This window comes from Ovis aries, chromosome 2 (assembly GCF_016772045.2).
Source record: "Ovis aries strain OAR_USU_Benz2616 breed Rambouillet chromosome 2, ARS-UI_Ramb_v3.0, whole genome shotgun sequence".
Lineage (NCBI taxonomy): Eukaryota > Metazoa > Chordata > Mammalia > Artiodactyla > Bovidae > Ovis > Ovis aries.
Genome location: NC_056055.1, coordinates 74,298,308 through 74,319,808, shown reverse-complemented (window position 1 = coordinate 74,319,808; position 21,501 = coordinate 74,298,308). Strand labels below are relative to the sequence as shown.

General features: G+C 39.0%; 1 protein-coding gene across 23 annotated transcripts in view; it reads right to left on the bottom strand.

The window, feature by feature from the left end:
• IL33 (interleukin 33) overlaps positions 1 to 21,501 on the bottom strand; it is a 142,892-nt gene that overhangs the window by 31,966 nt on the left and 89,425 nt on the right. For 4 of the 23 annotated variants that reach the window (XM_060409443.1, XM_060409438.1, XM_060409435.1 and 1 more), the window contains exon 2: positions 18,891 to 18,953. The exons of the other annotated variants lie outside the window; for them this stretch is intronic. The gene's annotated coding sequence lies outside the window, so the exon portion shown is untranslated. The remainder of the gene's footprint in view (positions 1 to 18,890; positions 18,954 to 21,501) is intronic. 23 annotated transcript variants of the gene reach the window in all.

The following is a 21,501-nucleotide window of genomic DNA, read 5'->3' as shown; positions in this document are numbered from 1 at the left end:
GGATCAAGGAACTATCCGAAAATGAACTGACCCCACACTGCTCATAACAACACCAGAGAAAGTCCTAGATACATTTTTACTATTTTTACTATCATTCTTTAATCTTTTTTTATTTTTAAGTTCTGTATTACTCCTTTAATTTTCATTTTTGTAACCTACTATTACTTTGCAAAAAAAAAAAAAGAGAGAGACCCTATTTTTAAAGCAAACTTCATATATATCTATTATAATTTTTGTGACTTTTTTCTTTAATATTGCATTTTTGAAAGTGCAACCTCTACTCTAGCTTTTTAATCTTTGACTTTTGGTATTTGTTATCAATTTTGTACTTTTAAGAACCCAATCTTCAGTACCCATTCTTACTTGGGAGCGAGATTACTGGCTTGACTGCTCTCTTCCCCTTTGAACTCTCCTTTTTCTCTGCCAGGTCGCTTCTATCTCCTCCCTCCCCCTTCTCTTCTCTACCCAACTCTGTGAATCTCTTTGTGTATTCCGGACAGTGGAGAACACTTAGGGAACTGATTACTGGCTGGATCTGTCTCTCTCCTTTTGATTCCCCCCTTTATCCTCCTGGCCACCTCTGTCTCCTTCCTCCCTCTTCTCTTCTCTGTGTAACTCCGTGAACATCTCTGAGCAGTCCAGACTATGGAGTGCACATAAGGAAGTGATTACTGGCTAGCTTGCTCTCTCCTCTTTTGATTCCACCTCATCTCATCCGGGTCACCTCTATCTCCCTCCTCCCTCTTCTCTTCTCCATGTAACTCTGTGAACTTCTCTGGGTGTCCCTCACTGTGGAGAAACTTTTCATCTTTAACCTAGATGTTTTATCAATGGTGCTTTATAGATGGAGAAGTCTTGAGGCTACTGTAAAAATAAGACTGAAAACCAGAAGCAGCAGGCTTAAGTCCAAATCTTGAGAACACCAGAAAACTCCTGACTCCAGGGAACATTAGTCAACAGGACCTCATCAAATGCCTCCATACCTAAACTGAAACCAAGCACCACCCAAGGGCCAACAAGTTCCAGAGCAAGACCTACCACGCAAATTCTCCAGCAATGCAGGAACATAGCCCTGAGCTTCAATATACAGGCTGCCCAAAGTCTCTCCAAACCCACTGACATTTCATAACTCATTATTGGATAATTCATTGCACTCCAGAGAGAAGAAATCCAGCTCCACCCACCAGAACACCAACACAAGCTTCCCTAACCAGGAAACCTTGACAAGCCACCCGTACAATCCCACTCACAGTGAGGAAACTCCACAATAAAGAGAACTCCACAAACTGCCAGAATACAGAAAGGCCACCCCAAACACAGCAATATAAACAAGATGAAGAGACAGAGGAATACCCAGCAGGTAAAGGAACAGGATAAATGCCCACCAAACCAAACAAAAGAGGAAGAGATAAGGAATCTACCTGATAAAGAATTACAAATAATGATAGTGAAAATGATCCAAAATCTTGAAAACAAAATGGAATCAGAGATAAATAGCCTGGAGACAAGGATTGAGAAGATGCAAGAAAGGTTTAACAAGGACCTAGAAGAAAAAAAAAGAGTCAATATATAATGAATAATGCAATAAATGAGATAAAAAACACTCTGGAGGGAACAAATAGTAGAATAATGGAGGCAGAAGATAGGATTAGTGAGGTGGAAGATAGAATGGTAGAAATAAATGAATCAGAGAGGAAAAAAAGAAAAATGAATTAAAAGAAATGAGGACAATCTCAGAGACCTCCAGGACAATATTAAATGCTCCAACATTCGAGTTATAGGAGTCCCAGAAGAAGAAGACAAAAGAAAGATCATGAGAAAATACTTCAAGAGATAATAGTTGAAAACTTCCCTAAAATGGGGAAGGAAATAATCACCCAAGTCTAAGAAATCCAGAGAGTCCCAAACAGGATAAACCCAAGGCAAAACACCCCAAGACACATATTAATCACATTAATAAAGATCAAACACAAAGAACAAATATTAAAAGCAGCAAGGGGAAAATAACAAATAACACACAAGGGGATTCCCATAAGGATACCAGCTGATCTTTCAATAGGAACTCTTCAGGCCAGGAGGGAATGGCAGGGCATACTTAAAGTGATGAAAAAAAAAATAACCTACAGCCCAGATTACTGTACCCAGCAAGGATCTCATTCAAATATGAAGGAGAAATCAAAAGCTTTACAGACAAGCAAGCAAAAGCTGAGGGAAATCAGCACCGCCAAACCAGCTCTCCAGCAAATGCTAAAGGATCTTCTCTAGACAGGAAACACAAAAAGGGTGTATAAACCTGAAACCAAAACAATAAAGTAAATGGCAACGATATCACAGTTCAGTTTAGTCGCTCAGTCATGTCCGACTCTTTGCAACCCCATGAATCGTAGCACACCAGGCCTCCCTGTCCATCACCAACTCCTGGAGTTCACTCATACTCACGTCCATCAAGTCAGTGATGCCATCCAGCCATCTCATCCTCTGTCGTCCCCTTCTCCTCCTGCCCCCAATCCCTCCCAGCATCAGAGTCTTTTCCAATGAGTCAACTCTTTGCATGAGGTGGCCAAAGTACTGGACTTTCAGCTTTAGCATCATTCCTTCCAAAGATATCCCAGGGCTGATCTTCAGAATGGACTGGCTCGATCTCCTTGCAGTCCAATGGACTCTCAAGAGTCTTCACCAACACCACACTTCAAAAGCATCAATTCTTCGGTACTCTGCCTTCTTCATAGTCCAACTCTCACATCCATACATAACCACAGGAAAAACCATAGCCTTGACTAGATGGACCTTAGTCAGCAAAGTAATGTCTCTGCTTTTGAATATGCTATCTAGGTTGGTCATAACTTTCCTTCCAAGGAGTAAGCTTCTTTTAATTTCATGGCTGCTATCACCATCTGCAGTGATTTGGGAGCCCAAAAAAATAAAGTCTGACACTGTTTCCACTGTTTCCCATCTATTTCCCATGAAGTGATGGGACCAGATGCCATGATCTTCGTTTTCTGAATGTTGAGCTTTAAGCCAACTTTTTCACTCTCCTCTTTCACTTTCATCAAGAGGCTTTTTAGCTCCTCTTCACTTTCTGCCATAAGGGTGGTGTCATCTGCATATCTGAGATTATTGATATTTCTCCCAGCAATCTTGATGCCAGCTTGTGTTTCTTCCAGCCCAGCGTTTCTCATGATGTACTCTGCATAGAAGTTAAATAAGCAGGGTGACAATATACAGCCTTGATGTACTCCTTTTCCTATTTGGAACCAATCTGTTGTTCCATGTCCAGTTCTAACTGTTGCTTCCTGACCTGCATACACATTTCTCAAGAGGCAGGTCAGGTGGTCTGTATTCCCATCTCTTTCAGAATTTTCCACAGTTTATTGTGATCCACACAGTCAAAGGCTTTGGCATAGTCAGTAAAGCAGAAATAGATGTTTTTCTGGAACTCTCTTGCTTTTTTGATGATCCAGCAGATGTTGGCAATTTGATCTCTGGTTCCTCTGCCTTTTCTAAAACCAGCTTGAACATCAGGAAGTTCATGGTTCACGTATTGCTGAAGCCTGGCTTGGAGAATTTTGAGCATTACTTTACTAGCATGTGAGATGAGTGCAATTGTGCGATAGTTTGAGCATTCTTTGGCATTGCCTTTCTTTGGGATTGGAATGAAAACTGACCTTTTCCAGTCCTGTGGCCACTGCTGAGTTTTCCAAATTTGCTGGCATATTGAGTGCAGCACTTTCACAGCATCATCTTTCAGGATTTGAAACAGCTCAACTGGAATTCCATCACCTCCACTAGCTTTGTTCGTAGTGATGCTTTCTAAGGCCCACTTGACTTCACATTCCAGGATGTCTGGCTTTAGATGAGTGATCACATCATCATGATTATCTGGGTCATGAAGATATTTTTTGTACATTTCTTCTGTGTATTCTTGCCACCTCTTCTTAATATCTTCTGCTTCTGTTAGGTCCATACCATTTCTATCCTTTATCGAGCTCATCTTTGCATGAAATGTTCCCTTGGTATCTCTAATTTTCTTGAAGAGATCTCTAGTCTTTCCCATTCTGTTCTTTTCCTCTATTTCTTTGCATTGATTGCTGAGGAAGGCTTTCTTATCTCTTCTTGCTATTCTCTGGAACTCTGCATTCAGATGCTTATATCTTTTCTTTTCTCCTTTGCTTTTCTCCTCTCTTCTTTCACAGCTATTTGTAAGGCCTCCCCAGACAGCCATTTTGGTTTTTTGCATTTCTTTTTCTTGGGGATGGTCTTGATTCCTGTCTCCTGTACAATGTCACGAACCTCATTCCATAGTTCATCAGGCACTCTATCAGATCTAGGCCCTTAAATCTATTTCTCACTTCCACTTTATAATCATAAAGGATTTGATTTAGGTCATACCTGAATGGTCTAGCAGTTTTCCCTACTTTCTTCAATTTGAGTCTGAATTTGGTAATAAGGAGTTCATGATCTGAGCCACAGTCAGCTCCTGGTCTTGTTTTTGTTGACTGTATAGAGCTTCTCCATCTTTGGCTGCAAAGTTTATAATCAATCTGATTTTGGTGTTGACCATTTGGTGATGTCCATGTGTAGAGTCTTCTCTTGTGTTGTTGGAAGAAGGTGTTTGCTATGACCAGTGCATTTCTTGGCAAAACTCTATTAGTCTTTGCCCTGCTTCATTCCACATTCCAAGGCCGAATTTGCCTGTTACTCCAGGTGTTTCTTGACTTCCTACTTTTTTGGGTGTTAGTTCTAAAAGGTCTTTTAGGTCTTCATAGAACCTTTCAACTTCAGCTTCTTCAGCATTACTGGTTGGGGCATAGATTTGGATTACTGTGATATTGAATGGTTTGCCTTGGAGACGAACAGAGATCATTCTGTCGTTTTTGAGATTGTATCCAAGTACTGCATTTTGGACTCTTTTGTTGACCATGATGGCTACTCCATTTCTTCTGAGGGATTCCTGCCTGCAGTAGTATCTATCCCACGTTGAAGGTCAGGAAGGGCGGCAGTGAGGAGATATCCCTCATCTAAGGTAAGGAGCATCCATGAAGAGATACCCCACGCCCAAGGTAAGAGAAATCCAAGTAAGATGGTAGGTGTTGCAAGAGGGCATCAGAGGGCAGACACACTGAAACCATACTCACAGAAAACTAGTCAATCTAATCACACTAGGACCACAGCCTTGTCTAACTCAATGAAACTAAGCCATGCCCACGAGGCAACCCAAGATGGTGGGTCATGGTGGAGAGGTCTGACAGAATGTGGTCCACTGGAGAAGGGAATGGCAAACCACTTCAGTATTCTTACCTTGAGAACCCCATGAACAGTATGAAAAGGCAAAATGATAGGATACTGAAAGAGGAACTCTCCAGGTCAGTAGGTGCCCAATATGCTACTGGAGATCAGTGGAGAAATAACTCTAGAAAGAATGAAGGGATGGAGCCAAAGCAAAAACAATACCCAGCTGTGGATGTGACTGGTGATAGAAGCAAGGTCCAATGCGGTAAAGAGCAATATTGCATAGGAACCTGGAATGTCAGGTCCATGAATCAAGGCAAATTGGAAGTGGTCAAGCAAGAGATGGCAAGAGTGAACGTCGACATTCTAGGAATCAGTGAACTAAAATGGACTGGAATGGGTGAATTTAACTCAACGGGATCACAGATCAATAATTACCTTAAATGTAAATGGGTTGAATACCTTAACCAAAAGACAAAGACTGGCTGAATGGATACAAAAACAAGACCCCTATATATGTTGTCTACAAGAGACCCACTTCAAAACAAGGGACACATACAGACTGAAAGTGAAGGGCTGGAAAAAGATATTCCACGCAAATAGAGACCAAAAGAAAGCAGGAGTAGCAATACTCATATTAGATAAAATAGACTTTAAAACAAAGGCTGTGAAAAGAGACAAAGAAGGACACTACATAATGATCAAAGGATCAATCCTAGAAGAAGATATAACAATTATAAATATATATGCACCCAACATAGGAGCACCGCAATATGTAAGACAAATGCTAACAAGTATAAAAGGGAAATTAACAGTAACACAATAATAGTGGAAGACTTTAATACCTTACTCACACTTATGGATAGATCAACTAAACACAAAATTAACAAGGAAACACAAACTTTAAATGATACAACAGACCTGTTAGACCTAATTGATTCTATAGGACATTTCACCCCAAAATAATGAATTTCACCTTTTTCTCAAGGGCACACGGAAACTTCTCCAGGATAGACCACATCCTGGGCCATAAATCTAGCCTTGGTAAATTCAAAAAAATTGAAATCATTCCAAGCATCTTTTCTGACCACAATGCAGTAAGATTAGATCTCAATTACAGGAGAAAAACTATTAAAAATTCCAACATATGGAGGCTGAACAACACGCTGCTGAATAACCAACAAATCACAGAAGAAATAAAAAAGAAATAAAAATATGCATAGAAATGAATGAAAATGAAAACACAGCAACCTAAAACCTGTGGGACACTGTAAAAGCAGTGCTAAGGGGAAGGTTCATAGCAATACAGGCATACCTCAAGAAACAAGAAAAAAGTCAAATAAATAACCTAACTCTACACCTAAAGCAACTAGAAAAGGAAGAAATGAGATCCCCAGGCTTAGTAGAAGGAAAGATATCTTAAAAATTATGGCAGAAATAAATGCAAAAGAAACAAAAGAGACCATAGCAAAAATCAACAAAGCCAAAAGCTGGTTCTTTGAGACGATAAATAAAATTGACAAACCAGTAGCCAGACCTATCAAGAAACAAAGGGAGAAAAATCAAATCAATAAAATTAGAAATGAAAATGGAGAGATCACAACAGACAACACAGAAATACAAAGGATCATAAAAGACTACTATCAGCAATTATATGCCAATAAAATGGACAACGTGGAAGAAATGGACAAATTCTTAGAAAAGTACAACTTTCCAAAACTGAACCAAGAAGAAATAGAAAATCTTAACAGACCCATCACAAGCATGGAAATTGAAACTGTAATCAGAAATCTTCCAGCAGACAAAAGCCCAGGTCCAGATGGCTTCACAGCTGAATTCTACCAAAAATTTCGAGAACAGCTAACACCTATCCTACTCAAACTCTTCCAGAATTTTTCAGAGGAAGGGAAACTTCCAAACTCATTCTATGAGGCCACCATCACCCTAATACCAAAGCCTGACAAAGATGCCACACACACACACACACACAAAAACTATAGGCCAACATCACTGATGAACATAGATGCAAAAATCCTTAACAGGATTCTAGCAATCAGAATCCAACAACACATTGAAAAATCATACATCATGACCAAGTGGGCTTTATCCCAGGGATGCAAGGATTCTTCAATATCCGCAAATCAATCAATGTAATTCACCATATTAACAAATTGAAAAATAAAAGCCATATGATTATCTCAATAGATGCACAGAAAGCCTTTGACAAAATTCAACATCCATTTATGATAAAAACTCTCCAGAAAGCAGGAATGGAAGGAACATACCTCAATATAATAAAAGCTATATATGACAAACCCACAGCAAACATTATCCTCAATGGTGAAAAATTGAAAGCATTTCCCCTAAAGTCAGGAACAAGACAAGGGTGCCCACTTTCATCACTACTATTCAACATAGTTCTGGAAGTTTTGGCCACAGCAATCAGAGCAGAAAAAGAAGTAAAAGAAATCCAAAATGGAAAAGAAGTAAACTCTCACTGTTTGCAGATGACATGATCCTCTCGTTAGAAAACCCTAAAGACTCCACCAGAAAATTACTAGAGCGCTTACTCCTTGGAAGAAAAGTTATGACCAACCTAGATAGCATATTCAAAAGCAGAGACATTACTTTGCCAACAAAGGTCTGTCTAGTCAAGGCTATGGTTTTTCCAGTGGTCATGTACGGATGTGAGAGTTGGACTGTGAAGAAAGCTGAGTGCCGAAGAATTGATGCTTTTGAAGTGTGGTGTTGGAGAAGACTCTTGAGAGTCCATTGGACTGCAAGGAGACCCAAGCAGTCCATTCTGAAGATCAGCTCTGGGATTTCTTTGGAAGGCATGATGCTAAAGCTGAAACTCCAATACTTTGGCCACCTCATGTGAAGAGTTAACTCATTGGAAAAGACTCTGATGCTTGGAGGGATTGGGGGCAGGAGGGGAAGGGGACAACAGAGGATGAGATGGCTGGATGGCATCACTGACTTGATGGATGTGAGTCTGAGTGAACTCCAGGAGTTGGTGATGGACAGGGAGGCCTGGTGTGCTGCGATTCATGGGGTCGCAGAGTCGGACACGATTGAGTGACTGAACTCAACTGAACCGAACTGGATCAATGAATATAGTAAAGTTTAGTCAACACACAGAAATCCCTTGCATTCCTATACACTAATAATGAGAAAATAGAAAGAGAAGTTAAGGAAACAATTCCATTCACCATTGCAACGAAAAGAATAAAATACTCAGGAATATATCTACCTAAAGAAACAACAGACCTATATATAGAAAACTATAAAATACTGGTGAAAGAAATCAAAGAGGACACTAATAGATGGAGAAATACAGCGTGATCATGGATCAGAAGAATCAATATAGTGAAAATGAGTTTACTACCCCAAGCAATCTATAGATTCAATGCAATCCTTATCAAGCTACCAACAGTATTTTTCACAGAGCTAGAACAAATAATTTCACAATTTGTATGGAAATACAAAAAAAATCAAATAGCCAAGCAATCTTGAGAAAGAAGAATGGAACTGGAGGAATCAACCTGCCTGAATTCAGGCTCTACTACAAAGCCACAGTCATCAAGACAGTATGGTACTGGCACAAAGACAGAAATATAGATCAATGGAACAAAATAGAAAGCCCAGAGATAAATCCACACACCTATGGACACCTTATCTTTGACAAAGGAGGCAAGAATATACAGTGGAGAAAGACAATCTCTTTAACAAGTGGTGTGCTGGGAAAACTGGTCAGCCACTTGTAAAAGAATGAAACTAGAATGCTTTCTAACACCACACACAAAAATAAACTCAAAATGGATTAAAGATCTAAACATAAGACCAGAAACTATAAAACTCCTAGAGGAGAACGTAGGCAAAACACTCTCCGACATAAATCACAGCAAGATCCTCTGTGACCCACCTCCCAGAATATTGGAAATAAAAGCAAAAATAAACAAATGGGACCTAATTAAAATTAAAAGCTTCTGCACAGCAAAGGAAACTATAAGAAAGGTAAAAAGACAGCCTTCAGAATAGGAGAAAATAATAACAAATGAAGCAACTGACAAAGAATTAATCTCAAAAATATACAACCAACTCCTGTAGCTCAATTCCAGAAATATAAACAACTCAATCAAAAAATGGGCCAAAGAGCTAAACAGACATTTCTCCAAAGAAGACATACAGATGGCTAACAAACATGTGAAAAAATGCTCAACATCACTCATTATCAGAGAAATGCAAATCAAAGCCACAATGAGGTACCAATTCATGCCACTCAGAATGTCTGCTATCCAAAAATCTACAAGCAATAAATGCTGGAGAGGGTGTGGAGAAAAGGGAACCCTCTTACACTGTGGTGGGAATGCAAACTAGTACAGCCACTATGGAGAACAGTGTGGAGATTCCTTAAAAAACTGTAAATAGAACTGCCAGACGACCCAGCAATCCCACTGCTGTGTATACACACCGAGGAAACCAGAATTGAAAGAGACACGTGTACTCCAATGTTCATCGCAGCACTGTTTATAATAGCCAGGACATGGAAGCAACTTAGATGTCCATCAGCAGACGAATGGATAAGAAAGCTGTGGTACATATACACAATGGAGTATTACTCAGCCATTAAAAAGAATACATTTGAATCAGTTCTAATCAGGTGGATGAAACTGGAGCCTGTTGTACAGAGTGAAGTAAGCCAGAACGAAAAACACCAATACAGTATACTAATGCATATATATGGAATTTAGAAAGATGGTAAACATAACCCTGTATGCGAGACAGCAAAAGAGACACAGATGTATAGAACAGTCTTTTGGATTCTGTGGGAGAGGGCAAGGGTGGGATGATTTGGGAGAATGGCATTGAAACATGTATAATATACGTGAAACCAATCACCAGTCCAGGTTCGATGCATGATACAGGATGCTTGGGGCTGGTGCACTGGGATGACCCAAAGGGAAGGTATGGGGATGGAGGTGGGAGGGGATAGGGAACATGTGTATACCCGTGGCAGATTCATGTTGATGTATGGCAAAACCAATACAATATTGTAAAGTAATTAGCCTCCAATTAAATAAATTTATATTAAAAAAATAAAGTGCTGTACTCAATATATGCCAACAATTTGGAAAACTCAGCAGTGGCCACAGGACTGGAAAAGGTCAGTTTTCATTCCAGTCCCAAAGAAAGGCAATGAGAAAGAATATTCAAACTACCATATTCATTTCACATGCTAACAAGGTAATACTCAAAATCTTTCAAGCCAAGTTTCAACTCTACCTGAACTGAGAACTTTCAGATGTACAAGCTGGATTTAGAGAAGGCAGAGGAACCAGAGATCAAACTGCCAATTGCCAATCTGTTGAATCGTAGAAAAAACAAAGAAATTCTAGAAAAACATTTCCTTCTGCTTCATTGACTGTGCTAATGACTTTGTCTGTGTAGATCACAACAAACTGGAAAATTCTCAAAGAGATGTGCCGGGAGCCAGCATGGGGAATCCTGCCCATGGCAAAGGTCATGAGGAAAGGGGCCTGACAAACGCAAAGGCAGGATCAGGCCTCAGGGGTCCCCCTAGACTTTCTTGAGCATCTACCCCCAAAACCAGAGTCTGCCTGCCTTACTGCATTATGTTTTCCACCTACTCTTCTGACATTACAGGGGGGCTGTCCCCCACCACCTTCCTCTAAAAGGAGTTAACTTGCAGCTCCAGTTAATAAGTCTCCTGGGCGTAACAAGAGTGTTTCTGTCCAAAAACTCTTCTGATGGCTTTCTATCCTGTCTGACAAGTTTGTCCGGCCTCTTACAACCACACATAATTTTTCACAGCCTCCCAACCGTGAGAGGCATGGGATGTTTGAACTTTCTAAATACAAAGTCTTATGAGAAATTAGAAATTATTAGCGTAGTATTAGTGGGTTTTTAGAAATATACCGGTGGAGGGTTTTATTGTTGAGCCAATATTTGCTGCTAAGTCTCCATATCCCTTGTCCCTTATATACATTAATTGATATAACTGGCATATGAGAAAAATAAGTAATAATCTTTGATATTAATCACGTTAGACCTTAGACTAGTAAATTCTTTTCTTGATTATAGCCCCCTGAACCTTTGCCCTATAGGAATGCAACTTTATCTGGTGCCTTCGGAGGGTGGTGCCTGGTTTAAGAAAAATCACCTCTGGAGAAAATAAGTTTTCTGGTTGACTGCCCGTTATCAGACAGAAAGGTTCATAAAATGTTGGCAGGCCCCTTAGCCAGAAGATGATGTAAAACCATCTAAGACCTTTGTACGTATGTATAAAGAAGTGTCTGGTCTCAACAAAGGTCAGGACTACTGACCCTGCATGACTTTGTATTCTGCATTTATCTCTATGTACAACCTGAGGTATAAAAGCTGTCCCGAAAAATAAAGAGTTGGATCAGTTCCTGGAAAGACTGTTCTCCCCATGTTGTCTTTTCTCTCATTCTCCTTTTCAGGCTGAATTCCCATCTGGAACACAAAGGCTCGCCATGTCTACTAATTTTGCCTGGGTTTCTAAGACCAGAACAGGGAGGCGCTTTGCGTCTCCACTCCTTTGGGAGACCGGGAAGGCACCTGCAGCCTACGCAGATGGTGCAAGTCTCTTGTCTTGAGACTTCATTGGCTTCTTGTGTAAACCAAGGGATACAGCCTCTTTTCTCCTCTATTTTCTCCACTACACTATTCTTTGCTAATCTCTCTTTATATCTCTAAATAAATAATCTTATCAGATTGCCGACACCATCGCTGCTTCGAATTACCCTGGATCCACCGGGGCTGGACCCTGGCGAGATGGAAATACTAGATCTTACCTACCTCCTGAGAAACCTGTATGTAGGTCAAGAAGCAACAGCTAGAACTGTACATAGAACAACAGACTGGTTCAAAATTGGGAAAGGAGTAGTACATCAAGGCTGTATATTGTAACCCTGCTTATTTAACTTATATGTAGAGTACTTCATGTGAAATCCTGGGCTAGATGACTCACAAGCTGGAATCAAGATTGCCAGGAGAAATATCAACAACCTTAGATTTGCGAATGTTACCACTCTAATTGCAGGAAGCAAAGAAGACCTAAAGAGCCTCCTGATGAGGGTAAAAGAAGAGAGTGAAAAAGCGGGCTTAAAGCTCAACATTCAAGAAACTAAGAGCATGGCATCTGGTCCCATCATTTCATGACAAATAGGGAAACAATGGAAACAGTGACAGACTTTATTTTCTTGGGCTCCAAACTCACTGTGGATGGTACTGTAGGCCTGAAGTTTAAAAGACACTTATTTCTTGGAAGGAAAGCTGTGATAAACCTAGACAGTGTATTAAAAAACAGAGACATTACTTTACTGACAAAGGTTCTTACAGTCAGAGCTATGTTTTTCCAGTAGTCATGAACAGATGTGAGATTTGGACCATAAAGAAGGCTGAGAGCTTAAGAATTGATGCTTTTGAATTGTGGTGCTGGAGAAGACTCTTGAGAGTCCCTTGGACAGCAGGGAGATCAAAGCAGTCAATCCTAAAGGAAATCAACCCTGAAAATTCACTGGAAGGACTGATGCTGAAACTGAAGCTCCAGTACTTGGCCACCTGATGCAAAGAGCCAACTTTTCATTGGAAAAGATGCTGGGAAAGACTGAGGGCAGGAAGAGAAGAGGGTGACAGAGGATGAGCTGGCTAGATACCATTACTGACACAGGGAGATTGTGAAAGACAGGAAAGCCTGGCATACTACAGACTATAGAGTTGCAAAGACTTGGACACGAACCACCGACTGAACAACAACAACATGAAAAATCAGCCCCCACAAGTGCTGGAAGCTTGAAATCATACTCACTACCTGTGTGCTTCCAAAAGCCTGAAATAGAGAATTAAATATAAAATGGTTGTAGGTTGCTAGTATCCCAAGTCATATTGGAAAGACAAACTCAGATCTTATCTGATGAATCTCATGAACTGCATACCAAGCTGCAAAACATTTACACACAAAAAATTTCCCAGATGAATTAGTTATTTGCAGCCAAGATTTGTTAAGCAAACAAGAATAGTAGGCACCATGTTGAGAGCCCCAAAAGGGAACAGACAGCAGAAACCAAATTGCAAAGACTTTATGTATTAGGACAATCAGAAATGACATATACAGCAGCTGAATTTAATATGTTTAGGTAGTGTTCTAAAAAGATTGAAGACATGAACAAAGAACAAATGGATATGAAAAAGATCCAAATAGAATATCTAGCAATGAAAAACATATTGTTGAAATTATAGCTCCATGGATTGATTAAATGGATTAGACACAAATGAAGAGTCAATAAACTAGAAAATATACCTGAAAATATTCCTTGGAATATAGTCAAGGAATACTTAAAGATAAAAAGGGGGTAAGAAACTGAAAGAACAGGATGAAACAGTCTAATGTGTATCTAGTTGGAATTTTAAAAGGCAGTAGAATAAGAAAGAAGCAATATTTGAAGGAATAAAGGCTGAGAAGTTTCCAGAATTATTGAGAGACTCAAATCCTGAGATCTAAAAATCCCAATGTGGGTTTAAAAAACAAAAGAAATAAATAAACATCTTGACATATTAATTATGAAACTGCAGGACATTTTAAAAAAGAGAAGATTGTAATGTGAGCCACTAAAAACAATGAAACAATTTGGATTAGAAGAAAGGAATTTTTTATTGGATTTATGGGTGAGTATGTAGTCTTAGAACTATGTAGTCCAGAATCCATGAAATTAGCATCAGGTATTTGTAGAACCACGAAAGCACATTTTTTCAGTCCACTGAGTACCATTAAAAACTGCAGGGCTGGTCTAAAATTCCTTGTTTTACAGATGAGGGAAGTGACACTCAAAGCTGGTCTTCTTCAAGGTCACACAGCTAGGAAGTGAGTACATGGTGGAGCCAGGACCAGAACTTAGGTCCCCAACTCACAGAGCCATAGCTATGACTGCTCTTTCCTTTATAACCTGATGCTGTTTCTTTAAAAATTTAAGCAACAGCAGCAAATAAAAACAAAATGAAGAAAGTACAGGGAAGACTTCCATTTTATCAGGTAACTTTTTGATGCTGTTGTTTTGTCTCACTTACAGAATTTAATAAATATTTGAATAACTTCTTCCACAGTACAATGTCCCATCTCTAGGAACCAAGGTAACTGCTCACTTTTTTGGATGGGGATAAGGGCATGCAGTCTTGCTTTGTTTTCTTCTAGCTTGTAGGACAAAGTGTGGGAAGAGTGAGACAGGTTTTAGAAGATGTGATTAAAACTGAATCACAGAAAATATTACTGGCATAGCATTACATTAATGGCAGGGGAACAAGGAGTGGGAGCAAAATTCCAGCCTGGACAAAGGTTTTTCTAAAAAATACACAAGGTAAAAGCAGGTGTCAAACTACAGTGTGTGAATATACCTGAGTCACTAGGTCATAAAATCAGCATTCAAAACTGAAGACAAAATCCCATCTGTTTTGCTCCAGTTCACTGTTTAGACTTGCCTTGCTTTGTTTTCTAAAAAGTTTATGTCTAAGAACTATGAAGTAGCTTGTATGTGATTCCTGCTGCTTATTGCCAAACAGAAATAACTGTCCAGTGTTGTTGAATCTCCTTATTTCTTGAGGAAAGCCAGAAATCCAGATTTATGAGAAGTTTACTTAACTTAAATCCTGACAACAAATTCAGTATTTTACAGAAGCGTGGTAGACCATCAGTTTGTGGCTTCTTCTACCACCAAGTGGTAAAGATATCTAAATATTTTCTGCTTCCACTCTCCTAACTCATTTATTTCAGCCACTGAAGTCTAGTTGCTGCCTACCCTCCCTTTTTAAGAGTTCTCTTTACCTCCTAAAGGGAGAATCCCCAAGATTCTATCAACCTGATTTACTCTTTTCTGTCGTTTGTGGCTGACCTTACCCACTCCATGACTTCAGTACTGCTCACCCCTGCATTCCTCATGCCCAAATCTAGACCTTTCTTGAACTTTCAGCATCCACATACCTAACCACCTATTGCACATCACCCCCAGGACTGTGGCTGTGCAAACTCAACTTGTCCACACCTGCACCTTTCCTGTATTCCTGCCACCATCCAGCCAGCTGTCCAGATTAGAAATCTCTGCTCTTCCCTCTCCTTCACCACCAGAGTCTAAAATCTTCCACCTTAGAAAAATCCCCACAATCCAGCCAAGCCTCTCTCTCCACTTCTCATGCCACTGCCTAGTGTTTTGTTCCACACCTCTCACCTTGACTATGAGGGTAGCCTGAACCATTTCTGGGGGATTTCAGAGCTAAGCAGTAAAAAGAGCAGATTTAGATATGTTGTGGGGAGGGGTGAAAAAATGAGAAGAAAAACTAGGATGGGAAGTAGCCATATGGCCACAGGTCAAGTTAGTTGAGATCATGAGGTATGACGCCCTTCCTGGTAGTGCATGCCAGAACTCCCACTCCACTTAACATAAGTTAATTTTACCAAAGTAATGTTTTTTTATAAGAAATTTAGGAAATAATGAATAAAATTTATAATTCCATTACTCAAGTGGAATTATTTTACATTCTGTTATCTATCTTAGTGTTTTTATATACATATATTTTTAAATAGCCACCATCTGTTACTATTTTATAATTGTTTTCATTTAGCAATATACTATGATAAGTTTTTCTGATTATAAAATTAATCTATGTGTCAGAAAACTTGTGAAAATAAGTATTACCAGAAATTGCACTGCCAAAAAGCAGTTTATACCTAGATCCACAAAGGAAGACAACTTGCAAGGGAAGACAATGAAGATATATCAAACTCTATTATTCCTGGTTATTTATTAATGATAGTAATTGTATCTGTTTGTATGTAGGCTTGGAAGTGTTATTTCTGGATCTTGCCTAGTCTCTGCAAATACATACACCAATCTGGATGGCAACAATTCAACCAAAACAATTGCTTACTCAAAGATAAGAATTTGCCCATTAATTTCACCATTGACTCTGGGAATAGTGCCCAGATTCCAGAGCCTAACATGACTTATTATTTGTGAATTATTATAATTCCAAATCCTAACAAGGATAGGGTTCTTTGGGCAGCATCCAAAATTCTATCAGATGACTTGATGTTTGTTTCTTTTTAAGAGAAACATCAGATTTTAGACAAGAAAAAGTATTAGATTTTGAAGCCTATCTTCAAAGAATGCAATATTTATTTTTCAATTCCTAAAGTAGTAGCCTGATTTGGGTGTGGTGCATTTATTAACTACATAAAACATTGATAAGAAGAGTTTCCTCCAGATACCACAGATATATATATATCTTTAAAGCCAGTGAAAGTGTACCTAACTTCCATTCCCAGTGCAAAGGGATGCCACTAGATACTTCTGGAATTGATCCTGGAGGTAGTAAACTTCATTTGAAGGCAGATGTGGAAAACTGAGGAATAACAAGAGGAGCTTCTGAAAGGGTGAGCCAGATATTTATAGTAGTGGAGAAATAAGGAATCTAAATCTAAAATTTAAGACCAAAGGGGACTTCCACAGCAAGTGTAGGCAAAAAAAAAAAAAAAAAAAAAAAAGGGCCAAGAGAAGGCAACCCAAAGCAGTAGTTGATATAGCAAATCTTTGCATTGGTGGAAGATAAATGTACCAGACCTGCTTTAAAAATAAAAACAGTTAAGGAAAAAGCTTCTTTAAGAATGGAAGTCAACTGCTACATAGTACGTTCTAGCAATATTATGAAGATTAAATGTAAATTCTAAAAATATGTTTTCCTTTGTCTGAACTTTCTACTTTAAAGCTTCTGACACTCAGCAAAAAATAAGAATTGCTGTTGAGCATCCAAGAAGACTGAACTCTGAGAGATGGTGTTTTCAAGGTCCTTTCAAGCTGGTTTTAGAAAAGGCAGAGGAACCAGAGATCAAATTGCCAACATCTGCTGGATCATCAAAAAAGCAAGAGAGTTCCAGAAAAACATCTATTTCTGCTTTATTGACTATGCCAAAGCCTTTGACTGTGTGGGTCACAATAAACTGTGGAAAACTCTGAAAGAGATGGGAATACCAGACCACCTGACCTGCCTCTTGAGAAACCTATATGCAGGTCAGGAAGCAACGGTTAGAACTGGACATAGAACAATGGACTGGTTCCAAATAGGAAAAGGAGTACGTCAAGGCTGTATATTGTCACCCTGCTTCTTTAACGTCTATGCAGAGTACATCATGAGAAACGCTGGGCTGGAGGAAACACAAGCTGGAATCAAGATTGCCGGGAGAAATATCAATAACCTCAGATATGCAGATGACACCACCCTTATGGCAGAAAGTGAAGAGGAACTAAAGAGCCTCTTGATGAAAGTGAAAGAGGAGAGTGAAAAAGTTGGCCTAAAACTCAACATTCAGAAAACGAAGATCATGGCATCTAGTCCCATCACTTCATGGGAAATAGATGGGAAAACAGTGGAAACAGTGTCAGACTTTATTTTTGGGGGCTCCAAAATCACTGCAGATGGTGATTGCAGCCATGAAATTAAAAGACGTTTATTCCTTGGAAGGAACGTTGTGACCAACTTAGATAGCATATTCAAAAGCAGAGACATTACTTTGCCAACAAAGGTCTATCTAGTCAAGGCTATGGTCTTTCCAGTAGTCATGTATGGATGTGAAAGTTGGACTGTGAAGAAAGCTGAGCACTGAAGAACTGATGCTTTTGAAGTGTGGTGTTGGAGAAGACTCTTAGGCATCCCTAGGACTGCAAGGAGATCCAACCAGTCCATTCTAAAAGAGATCAGTCCTGCATGTTCATTGGAAGGACTGATGTTGAAGCTGAAACTCCAATACTTTGGCCACCTCATGTGAAGAGCTGACTCATTGGAAAAGACCCTGATGCTGGGAGGAATTAGGGGCAGGAGGAGAAGGGGATGACAGAGGATGAGATGGCTGGATGGCATCACCAACTCGATGGATGTGAGTGTGAGTGAACTCCAGGAGCTGGTGATGGACAGGGAGGCCTGGTGTGCTGCAATTCATGAGGTCACGCCTGAGCAACTGAACTGAACTGAACTGAACCTAAGAAAAATTTGCCTTCCCCAGTGTCATGAAGAGATCTGGAAGAAAACTAAACCCCTAAGACATGTGATTGCTGTCCCAGTTCACAGCACAAGGTACATCAGGAATACACATTCACACACAGAAGTGCATGCAGAACACCAGCTGAGAGCAAACAGGAGTAAATGACCAGCAGAAAAGAATATATAGATGCATGCAAAACTAGAGATCAAGCCCTGAGCCTTTGGAGTGGGAGCACTGAAGCAAAGACCCTAGACTACCAGAGAAATAACCCTAGGGGGTATCAAATGATGAGAACTCACACAAAGGAAACCACCTGAATACAAGACCTGGCATCCCCCAATCACCAATAGCACCCTGTGCAGGACACCTCATCTAAACAGCAAACAAAACAAAAATACAAACAAAATCATCAGCAGACAGGATTACCACCTCACTCAGCCTTTACCATCAGAGGAAAAACAAACAAAAACTCAGCACAAATCTCACCCTATAAGAAGCTTACACAAATCACTGGACTGAGAAAAAGAGACTTCAAACCCAAGAAGTTAAAATAATAATAATAATAATAATGAAAAGGCAGAGAAATACTCACGAATGAAGCAACAAACTAGAAACACAGAAGTCCAAATAAATGGAGAGGAAATAGGCAAACTACCTGAAAAAGAATTCAGAATAATGATAGTAATGATCAAAAACTTTGAAAGCAAAATGGAGAAAAAGCAAGAATCAATTAACAAAGACCTAGAAGAGTCAAAGAATATACATACAGAGACAAACAACATGATTACTGAAATCAAAAATACTCTAGAAGGAATCAATACCAGAATACCTGAAGCAGAATGAATCAGTGAGCTGGAAGATAAAATGGTGGAAATAACTTCTGAAGAGCAGAATAAAGTAAAAAGAATGAAAAGAACTGAGGATAGTCTCAGAGACCTCTGGGACAATATCAAAAACACCAACATTCATATAATAGGGGTCCCAGAAGAAGAAGAGAAAAAGAAAGGGTATGAGAAGATTTTTGAAGAGATTATAGTTGAAAATTTCACCAACATGGAAAAGGAAATAGTCAATCAAGTCCAAGAGGCACAAAGAGTCCCATACAGGGTAAACCCAAGGAGAAACACACCAAGACATATGCTAATTAAACTAACAAAGACTAAACACAAAGAAAGAATATTGAGAGCAGCAAGGGAAAAGCAACAAGTAACGTACAAGAAAACCCCATATGCTTAACAGCTGATCTTTCAGCAGAAACTCTGCAGGCCAGAAGGGAATGGCAGGATATATTTAAAGTACTGAAATGGAAAAATCTACAACCAAGATTACTGTACCTGGAAAGGGTCCATTCAAAATTGATGGAGAAATCAAAAGTTTTTCAGACAAGCAAAAGTTAAGAGAATTCAGTACCACCAAACCAGCTTTACAACAAATGTTAAATGGATTTAGATAGTCAAGAAATACAAAAGAAGAAAAAAGATTTACACAGTCAACCCAAAACAATTAAAAAAATGGCAATAGGAACACATATATCAATAATTACTTTAAATGTAAATGGATTAAATGCTCCAACCAAAAGACACAGACTGGCTGATTGGATACAAAAACAAGACCCATATATATGCTGTCTACAAGAAACCCACTTCAGACCTAAAGACACATATAGACTGAAAGTGAGAGGATGGGAAAGTAGATTCCATGCAAATGAGAAGCAAAAGAAAGCTGGAGTAGCAATCCTCATATCAGACAAAATAAAACTTTAAATAAAGAATATTACAAGAGATAAGGAAGGACACTACATAATGATAAAGAGATCAATCCAAGAGGAAGACATAACAATTGTAAATATCTTTGCACCCAACATAGGAGTACCTCAACACATAAGACAAACACTAACAGACATAAAAGGAGAAATTGACAATAACACAATAATACTAGGAGATTTAACACCCCACTCACACCAATGGACAGATCATCAAAATAGAAAATTAATAAGGAAACACAAGTCTAATGATACATTATGATTCATTAGATAAGATGGATCTCATTGATCTTCAGGACATTCCATCCAAATGCAGAAGAATACACCTTCTTCTCAAGTGCACATGGAACACTCTACGAGATAGACCACATCTTGGGTCACAAATCAAACCTCAGTAAATTTGAGAAAACTGAAATCGTATCAAGCATCTCTGACCACAATGCTATGAGACTAGGTATCAATTACAAGAAAAAAAATGCAAGAAACACAAACACGTGGAGATTAAAAAATATGCTCTAAATAACCAAAAGGTTACTGAAGAAATCAAAAGGGAAATCAAACAATTTCTAGAAACAAATGACAATGAAAACATGACAACTCAAAACTTATAGGATGCAGCAAAAGCAGTTCTGAGAGGAAGTGTATAACAGTAAAATCCTACCTCAAGAAATCAGAAAAACATCAAATAGACAACCTAACTTTACACCTAAAACAACCGAAAAAAGAACAAAAAAGCCCCAAAATTAGTAGAAGGAAAGAAATCATAAAGATCTGAGCAGAAATAAATGAAAAAGAAATGAAAGAAATAATAGTAAAGAATAATAAAACTAAAAGCTGGTTCTTTGAGAAGATAAACAAAATTGACAAACCATTAACCAGATGATCAAGAAAAAAGAGAGGAGAATCAAATCAACAAAATTAGAAATGAAACAGGAGAGGTTACAACAGACAATGCAGAAATACAAAGGATTATAAGAGACTATTATGAACAACCATACAGCAATAAAATGGATAACCTGGAAGAAATGGACAGATTCTTAGAAAAGTTCAATCTCTGAAGACTGAACCAGGGAGAAATAGAAATTGTGAACAACCCAAGCACAAGCACTGAAATTGAATCTGTGCTCAAAAATCACCCAAAAAAACAAAGCCCAGGACCAGATGGCCTCACAGAGGAATTCTGTCAGACATTTAGAGAGGAGCTAATGCCTATCCTTCTAAAACTCTTTCAAAAAATTGCAGAGGAAGGAACACTTCCAAACTCATTCTACGAGGCCACCATCACCCTGATACCAAAACCGGACAAAGACAACACACAAAAAGAAAACTACAGGCCAGCCAATATCACTGATGAACATAGGTGCAAAAATCCTCAACAAAATTTTAGCAAACAGAATTCAGCAACACATCAAAAAGCTCATACACCATGATCAAATTGGGT